Raw genomic sequence first — 9102 nt, forward strand, 5'->3', positions numbered from 1 at the left:
CACTACTAGCATAATAACCAACAATTAACAAAAGCTAATCTAATTTAAATTTATCCACTAATTAATAAGCATTGTACAGGTGGTTTAACTGAAATGTCAACCTGTATTCTAATTAATCTCTATTTTTATTCTTTTATTTTAATTAATTTCAACCAGATACAACTTATTTTTAATATAATTCAATGTGTTTAATAACTGGTGGCAGCCTTATTGGTTAATGCAAATAGTAACTATGTTTAGGTTTAAAATAATGTACCGTTTGATCCCAAATAAATATTAAAACATAACTAAATAACTCTTATCTTGTGTGTCTCAGAATCTACTTCAACCATTTGTTTTTTTTTCTTTCTAATAGGTTTCACTGGTAGTACCTAGACTAATGTACTGCATAAAATTTCCCCTCATCTCGTTGGTATTGGGTTCTACTAGAACATACATTTTTATAGGGATTAGTAGCTTTTACATATGACCCTTCATTTATACTATTTATACTTATGCTTCAAACTTCTTGTACATACTAATTTCTACATATTGATTTCTCTTACAAGTTGTACAACTACCTTTCTATTTATTCCTGTCACTACTATTAACGTTTCCCCTGTTTCCCATGTCATAAAAATATTAAAATGTCATTTTTCTATTCTACATATCTCTTTAGCATGTTATTTATCCTTTTATAATGACTTATTTCCCCTGTTTAAGCATTTCTAATATGATTTAAGAACAAGAATAAGAATATTTATTTGCGAAAATGTAGTAGTAAATAAGTTGGAGAAGCGTTTTTGAGTGCATACATTTTACTTAAACAAGCATGCAAATTTTCTTATAAACTATTGATTTGTACCATATTAAATAACATTAAAATACTATATTATGTCAAACTCAGAAGATGAAATTTAAAGTTATTCGCTTATTGGATCAAAATAATTATTAATGCCATAATAACACTTATCTAAACAAAATTTACGTAATTCATATTTATACTCAGGCATGTCAAAGTTACTTATTTCTATGTGTAGATTATTATATACTTTTACTATCATACATAAAGTTTTTTGTAAAACAAGCTGTTTTCGACAGCGAAGGATATCAAAGAAGAGTACCGCGGCTATTTGTAAATCAATATGTAATTCTGAAATATTTTCTAAGTATTTTAACAATTCTTTATTTACCCCAGAATCTGTTTATAACATCTCAGGTAGCTTTATCTTTTCCCCTGTCATAAATCTCTCTCAGATATAAATATCTAAATGCTCCTCTCATCCACTCAAAGGTTGACTGGTAGAGGATAAGTCCGCCTTTCTACATATAGTTATCTCATCGGTTGTCAATTGTGTTTGTTTACCTATTTTGTACTATAAAGAGTTTACATACATACATACATATCTTAATAATACATCTGCTACTATGTTTTCCTATTATGTATATATAATTGAATTGTTCTAAATAATTTATCCACCTAGTCACTCTAACATTATATAATCTCTAATTCTAGACAAATATTAGCGCCTTATGGTCTATTAAAATTATCACTTTAGCTCCACGTAAATATGTCTCGAACTTAGCCAATCAACTTATCACTGAGAAAACTTATTCGGTCACGGTCCAGTTGAGTTGCGGACCCCTGAATCCTCTACTGTGGTTAATTTTATTTTCTGGTTCAGGTGCATGAAATTTAACTAACTATTTTCCCCTCTCTAATACAATCCACATTCCTCTATCATTTATTTTCCATTGACCTCTTTTATACTGCATATAATAATTTATTGTACTTTAACTACAGTGCCTTACTTTATTTTATTTTTATTTACACTGCTGTTCTTGGTAAAATATTTTATTTCTAAATTTTAATTCATCTCCCCCATTATTCATAAAATTCTTTACGTTAATAATTACATCCAATTTGACCGCTTAATAACTGATTTTGAATAAATTTAAACCTTAACGATAACAGTCTAACTTCTATTTTATGTGGTTTGATTTTTCTTTAATACGTTTTATATTTCAAATTTGTTTCTCATATCGCCCTAATTTTAATATAAAGTACACCTAAATTTTCCGCTTCCAAGTCGCCACGTTTCGTATCTATGGACGTGAACCCTTTACCTCGCTTACGCGCAATTTAAAAATAAATACTCGTACCGCCCTTCGCTATCTGTCACCGCGCAGCTGCCAACGTCAACACTATAATTCTATCGTCAAAGAAAGGTTCTAACCTCAATTTACTATGAACTTACGCTTGTCTTTATTACACTAAAAGTATTTAAAGATAACTAAAACTTTCCGTATCCGCGAGTTTATAATTTAACAGGTGAGTGCCGCCGACATAACTTACGTTCTATGATCTAACTGTAACTATTGATTTGGACTCAAGTTTCGACAGTAACTAACTATTGTTTTAAACGGTATTAACAGTGCTCGCGTTTTAATACGTCCAAGTGTTAACTGTGTAATAATAATGCCTTTTATCTTTCAGATAAAACCTCACCCAGTGTATCTCAAATGTAAAATGTCTAAAGCTCACTCGGATCGCTCTTATAATGAAATTTAAATTTACTGAGCTCATTCAATGAAGCCAGACCCCACAACAGCCCATTGTTGTTGACATTGAATGGTATGTACTAACTTTCTTAACCTCACTATGTCATAATCTTATAAAATTTCAACTGTTAAATTATTTCTTTATTGTTATTACATTTCAAGTGACATTTAAACTCCAAATGTTTGTGTAAGCTAAAACCCAATTAAAATTCATTCTACTCTAACTTCAAACTACTCTTTCTGTTATTTATTTCTTTCTTTTATTTACAGAAAGTGTGATAATCTAATGACAGATGAGCGCTGAACATCACTATATCACACATACTTGAGCATGGATTGAACTAGTGTCTACCTCTCACGATTTGAACTTGGTGCACTCCTGCTACATAATCAAGGAACTAATCTCACTCTAACTATACCGCTGTCCGCAGACATCTTCCTCTTAATAAAATAATTTAAACGCTTTTAGGTGCTATGATTAATTTTTGGTGTATTGTTTCATTTCTTTACCTATAACCCTCTACTATTATCATTTCATTAATTACTCAATCATTAATTTCATTAATTTGGTAAACTATTAATAACAATTGTCTCAACTTTCATATAACAACAAAGCAACCCGTTAGTTATTTACTGATTTGTTTATACCAAACATTTATAAGTAAACTTAATGTAATAAATTGTAATTGACTTTCTCGCTTTCCCCTCATAAATTAAATTCTAAAGTAACAGATTTTTACTTTATGTTAATTTCTGATCTGTAAATCTATCATATATTACTGTTTTGCTTAGATCAACTTCTATTCTCTGCGCTCTACTTTCTAGGCATTGTGACTAAAAATACTATTTTACTCATAACTAATCTGATTAAAGCAAAATTCTCATTATACTAATCCTGAGTAATTAATACATAATTCATTTCCCCTATTACTTAAGAATGTCTGGGCAACCGAGCTTTGCTTGGGCTTAAACTAAAATATTGCTATCTCTCTCTAACTTTTGATGTATGAAATGACGTTTGACCGGTATTTTTTCATATCTAAAATGGCGTCTTGTTTCACGTCTACGCATGCGCATGTGTGAAGTCTGGCCCTATACCACGAAGTGCAAAACTCGAACTTCGCATGTTGCCGTCCCGCCGACGCTTAAGTCATTTAATATGCGAGTAAAAGAGACGGTGCGATACGAACTTTGATTTTCGAGTTTCGTAGTAGCCCTGCAGTTCTAACTTCTAACTGTCAACTCGCAACAAAAGCAAACGCTACTTTTATTTGAGTTTTGAATCCGCTTAGCTCTCAAATCTGATATTACTAAACTGTCTACGCTACTTCTAATGAAACAGATGACTATTCATTACTAAGGCCGAAGAAAACAGTGCATCGATTACTCCTACATCACGCCTAGATCTTGGATCATTGCAGCTTTTAACCAAGGGTGGACCCTCGTCTTACTTCTGTGAATGTTCGTCAATCAAGAATAAACTATCTTAGTGTTTTTAGTGAAGTGAATTAAAAATAGGAAGTGCTTACGACCGTCTTCATTTCGACAAGAAGTTCTTTATGTTGTGACCCGCTAAATTTATTAAATTATTAACTATTCTCAAGTTATTCCTATCTCCATACTGCTATTACACTGATTATAATCATCATCATCATCACCCCAGTCTATGCATATCCTACTACTAAGCACACAGGTCTCCTCTCAGAATGAGAGAGCTGATTCTCTATACTATCACAACTTTAATTCAAATTAATCTCAAACTCCATTTCACGAACAGCAAATTGTGGCAGTCTAAAAGAACAACCACTGTTTTGGAAAACGTTACTGATTTTATGCTATATTACCTATCTTTTACTTACTACAATCTATATCTAAATTAATTCTTAACCTCAAATCTTTTTATTTACAACACTTGTTATTATTTTATCTATGTTATTAATTAAATACTCATTTTGGTCATGATTTTCTTTCTACTTTTGTTTGTATTCTAGCTCACAGCTTTGCAAACTGTAAACAGACTATGATTAAACTAACACCAAACTCTAAATTACTTAAGTAAATTAAATTAAGTTCTTCCTGGTCATGGCATACCATATTGTAATAGCCTGTTGCTAGTAATAGGTGATGATATAATAAGTATTTTTTTTATTATCTTTAATTGTACTTGTACTTGACTGTACTTATGCTGGTCACGGCCAACAAATTGTAATAACCCTTCTGTTTATTATACTTTTATTATACTGGCTTGAATTAATAGCTAATTTTAAAGACTAACTAACTACCCCTTCTTAACCTACTTAATACTACACTTAACTTGTGGTAACGCTATGGTGATTTAACTTAAATTAATTTATGGCCTTGTGATCGTGAATCGTCTAGTGGATTAGGAACCTACCTTATGCCCAGCAATAACCTAAGTGCTTTTATTTGAGAATTAATTTGAAAAGCCTACAGTTGTGTTTCTAATGTTATAATTAATTAAGCAGTACCTAACTTCGTGATAATTTTGACTCTAGATTGAACTCTACTGAACTTTAGGGTGAAACTTTAATTACTGAGATGTGAATTTAGATATACTAGTATGTTTAGACTGGATAGTTCTAGAAATGGATCTTTCAGGTTACCTAGAATAATCAGTTTGGAAAAATGAGAGGAAATATTTCTACTACGGATAGTGTTTGTGTTTGTATTACTTCTGAATCTATTTTGACTTAAAACTAAGTTTAATACCGAGACCTGAGGTCTCGGAGAGTCTCACCTCCACCCCCGATCCTTTCCTTTCGCACACCAGAGCAATATATCTCTATGGATATGTCAAGTTGTGATTTTACTAGACTAAGCACTAACTTTCGGTGCATTCAAATCAAAGTATGGAAATACAAACACAATGTTTTGTAACAAGTTGAATCTAATTTTAGACTTATGGTTACTTATTCTATGCTTATATTAGAATACTCTATGAGATGCTTAATTATAACTTTGATAATTAGTTCAGGAATGAGTTTAGACACTATAGCTTTTCATTTACTATAGGCGCTAGTATCTCTTAATTTAGATTATGTCTTATCTATCTTAGATATATGGAATGTCTAATTTGACATAATTTTATTTTGGTATAATTACTAATCTCATAGTGACTTTCACTTATTTTAATGAGCTATCTACTTAGTCTAATTTTCTAGTTCTACCAGCATTTGGCGTTACCAGAGTAAAGCAGAAAGTAAGTACCGATTTCTATACTTTACGCCCAGAACACAAGCGTTAATAATAATCTAACTAGCTTATAACTAGATAACCCTTGGGTATTCAAGATAACCTCTGTATTAGGTTTTGGACTCGTCTATGACTAGTTTTGTCTCAATTCATATATTTTAAATGAACAATAAACTGTTTCAACTATCAATCCTTAATCAATTATGTTTAAATCGAGATCGAATGAAAAGTACATAAATTTCCAGATAGACTGTTGCCTGGTATGTGTCAACGTAAGCTATCGACCGTAGTCAGGATTTCTACATCCGTTCACTCAATGTAAGTAGGTACGACAACTAAAACAGATAGTATGTATTTATAACACGAAAGACTTTTGTATTTTAATTGATAGATGGTCCAAAACCCTCTACGATTTTATCTCTAACTTATTACTAGACATAATTTGATGAGATCTTAATCAAAAGTATGAATATGATGTTTGATATTAATTTTATCAAAACAAAGCTTATTTTAGCTGGCAATCGTAATTCAAATCGAAATTAGATGATAATTGTGTTAAATATTATTCAGTAAGTTATCTGGCATTTAATTGTCCACTTAGCTATGAGATCGTGTCATATCAATTCCCGCTTATTCATTATAGGAAAGACAGCTAAAATATGTTATTGTTATTTACTCTTAACAAAATGATCAAACCGTATTTTGGTTTTAAATTGAAGTCAACTTACTAATTTTAATAAAGTTATTCGTAGTCAAGTTCTTATGAACTAAGTTTTGTATAATGAAGTTTTGACGTAAGTACTTAAATAAATTTTATGTTTTATTTTATTTTCTTAAAATCTAGTTTATGCCTTAAAACTATGTGTGTGCGAGTTTAAGCTTTCCCTAGCTCTGTGTTGAAGTTTAGCAATTTGGAGGAAAACCCTCATAGGTGAACTAATTGTGTGGTGAGTTAAAATAGTAACTTTTCCCGGTGTAAGGAAACGCTACTCTAGCTAAGCCCTATGAACTTCCCTACCTATATAGCCCTAATAAATCCTACAATTGTACTTTAAGCTTGCCTGAGGCCCCTACTCTCTGTCTGTGATTAGCAAAACTAGGGAATTAATCCCACATGTACATTTAGTGTAATGTAGAAATTCACGGTGCAATGAATTTCTTCTAATCTCCTATCAACAATGATGGTGTGTATACCTAAAGCCCTATCGGTCCCTAAATGGTGCTGAGCTCCCAACTTTCCCGAAGGAAAGTCCCTATGACGGAGAGCCCCGCGGAACAGCAGAATACCTAACGTTGTGCATAAATACGTAAATAAATAGGGGACAGGAATTCTGAGTTTCTTAAGTACAAACCAAGCGTCAACAAGACACGCATTCACTTCGACGAGCGCTACTTAGTCGTTACAAAAGACAAACAGAATCCACTGGTGGCTGGTACGACAGTAATTTGCCGCTGAAGCCGCCACAGCTTCAGGAAGTGGAAGCCTATTTCGTCCACGGTTGTCACCGTTAGGTGTCAGACGATATAGACGGACTTAAAGCTCAACCAAGGTACGTTATGGAGGAACCAAAGTCATTTCCATTAAGTTGGGAAAAACACAGAAAAGTTATGGGTTAGTACAAAATATACGTAGGCTGAAATGAAACGCTATAAAACGATCACTCCACACTACAAGAACAAATAAAGGACTTCACCGCCACAAGACCGCAAAGATTCCCTCACACAAAGATTTTCCGAATGAAAATCAGCACTAAATATTTCACAAATAATTAAAAAACCAGAGAGTTAATCATTATTCCGCAGATTAATGATCAAGACCCCGACACTTTACTTCCTGAAGAAATACTCACATTTCTTGTAAATTAAAATTAATTCAAATTAAATAAAATCAAAACCCCAATTAAAATTAATGAAATAAAATTACCCGATACTATTGACTCTAATTTGTTAACAAAATGGCGCACAGAAACTAAACCCCCCGACTAGCAAAATAACGATGTTGACTCTACGAAATCTAAATCCATCTGGCTCCCGCCCTTTTTGTGTCACCTCTATTTATAGCTTCTCTCCCGGGACCTCTGGTATTTTCGCGCCAAGCGACCAAACGACGCCAAGCTTACCAAAGTCGACAACGTTGACATTGCCAGCTCTCGCTTTTTCTTCTGCCAAATCCTTATCTCAAAATAGCCAAATTTTAACCGTAAAATTTATTTTTGAACTAAAATTTCCTATTTATCTTGACACTATCCTAGCTTAACTATTCTAGTAAATACGTTTCATTTTTATATTGTGCTACAACAATAATTTTCAATAAATATTTATATGTATTTGTCAAATACTTCAATTTTACCTCAACGTTTTAATTTCCTTAACCTATCTAACAATAATCTTACTTCTAATGATAATTTTCTACTTATTACTCCCTACACTCTTTGAATATAAATAGCCAATTACATACTTCTATTGTTCGTTATAAAATAGCTAATTTGCCTACAATTATTAACTGGTATCCCCAAATTCGCGCCACTTATTCATAGTTCCCTTTGTCGTATTAACGCTACTCAAAATTTGCTTATAATTTCGCCACGTTCCTACTTTAAGTCAGTGCGACAGAGTGCTTGTAATTTCATCATAACTAAATGTGTAATTACTCTGCTAATACTACTCCGTTTTGAATGAAAACTTAAATTTATAATAGATAATGAACCAATGATCTATACTACGATTACGTAATGCTTGCATTTTCGGTTTTTCTTAACTTATTTAGCTAATTTCGACAACTTGCCGTTTCCATGATGCTTCCGTTGATATTTCTTTAAATTAACATAATTATTAACATCAAATGTATCTAAGATCTACTGTAGACTAATACTAATGATTCTATTACTATATCAAGTCTATTTTTGATGAATTTGTGACCATATTTCTTGTTTTTAGATAAAATTTACATTTCCATTACCTAAAGCGACCTCTATAATTCCCACGTGAAACTAACTAAATAGCCTCTCAGGTTAATCTGCCGCTAAACCCAGTTCGGCATTAGTTCACTAATTTTCCATGACGCCTACCATTAATTCCTTTAATTGACCATAGATGGCGTTTTTTTACATTAATTATTATACCCGAACAACACAATTCTAATCTCCAATTAAATTTAACATTTACTCATTAAATTGACTGCTAAATTATCCCTGCTTTAATTACATCGACATTCTAATCTCAATTACTCTTATTTAACTGTCTTTGTCGACATGTTTTTGTTTCGAGTTTCCATCAAACCTTCATAGATGGCCCCACTAACAATTTTCTACTAATTTATTCCCAGTGACGGTCGTGTGACACATCCGA

At 32.1% G+C, this 9102-nt stretch overlaps 1 long non-coding RNA gene across 1 annotated transcript; it reads left to right on the forward strand.

Annotated features, from left to right (window-relative positions):
* The first annotated feature begins 1952 nt into the window (after positions 1-1952).
* On the forward strand, positions 1953-3023 carry LOC141435088 (uncharacterized). The gene is made up of 3 exons (XR_012452113.1): positions 1953-2311; positions 2477-2614; positions 2812-3023. It is a non-coding gene; the product is annotated as an uncharacterized lncRNA (long non-coding RNA).
* The last annotated feature ends 6079 nt before the right edge of the window (positions 3024-9102 follow it).

This window comes from Choristoneura fumiferana, chromosome 14 (assembly GCF_025370935.1).
Source record: "Choristoneura fumiferana chromosome 14, NRCan_CFum_1, whole genome shotgun sequence".
Classification (NCBI taxonomy): domain Eukaryota; kingdom Metazoa; phylum Arthropoda; class Insecta; order Lepidoptera; family Tortricidae; genus Choristoneura; species Choristoneura fumiferana.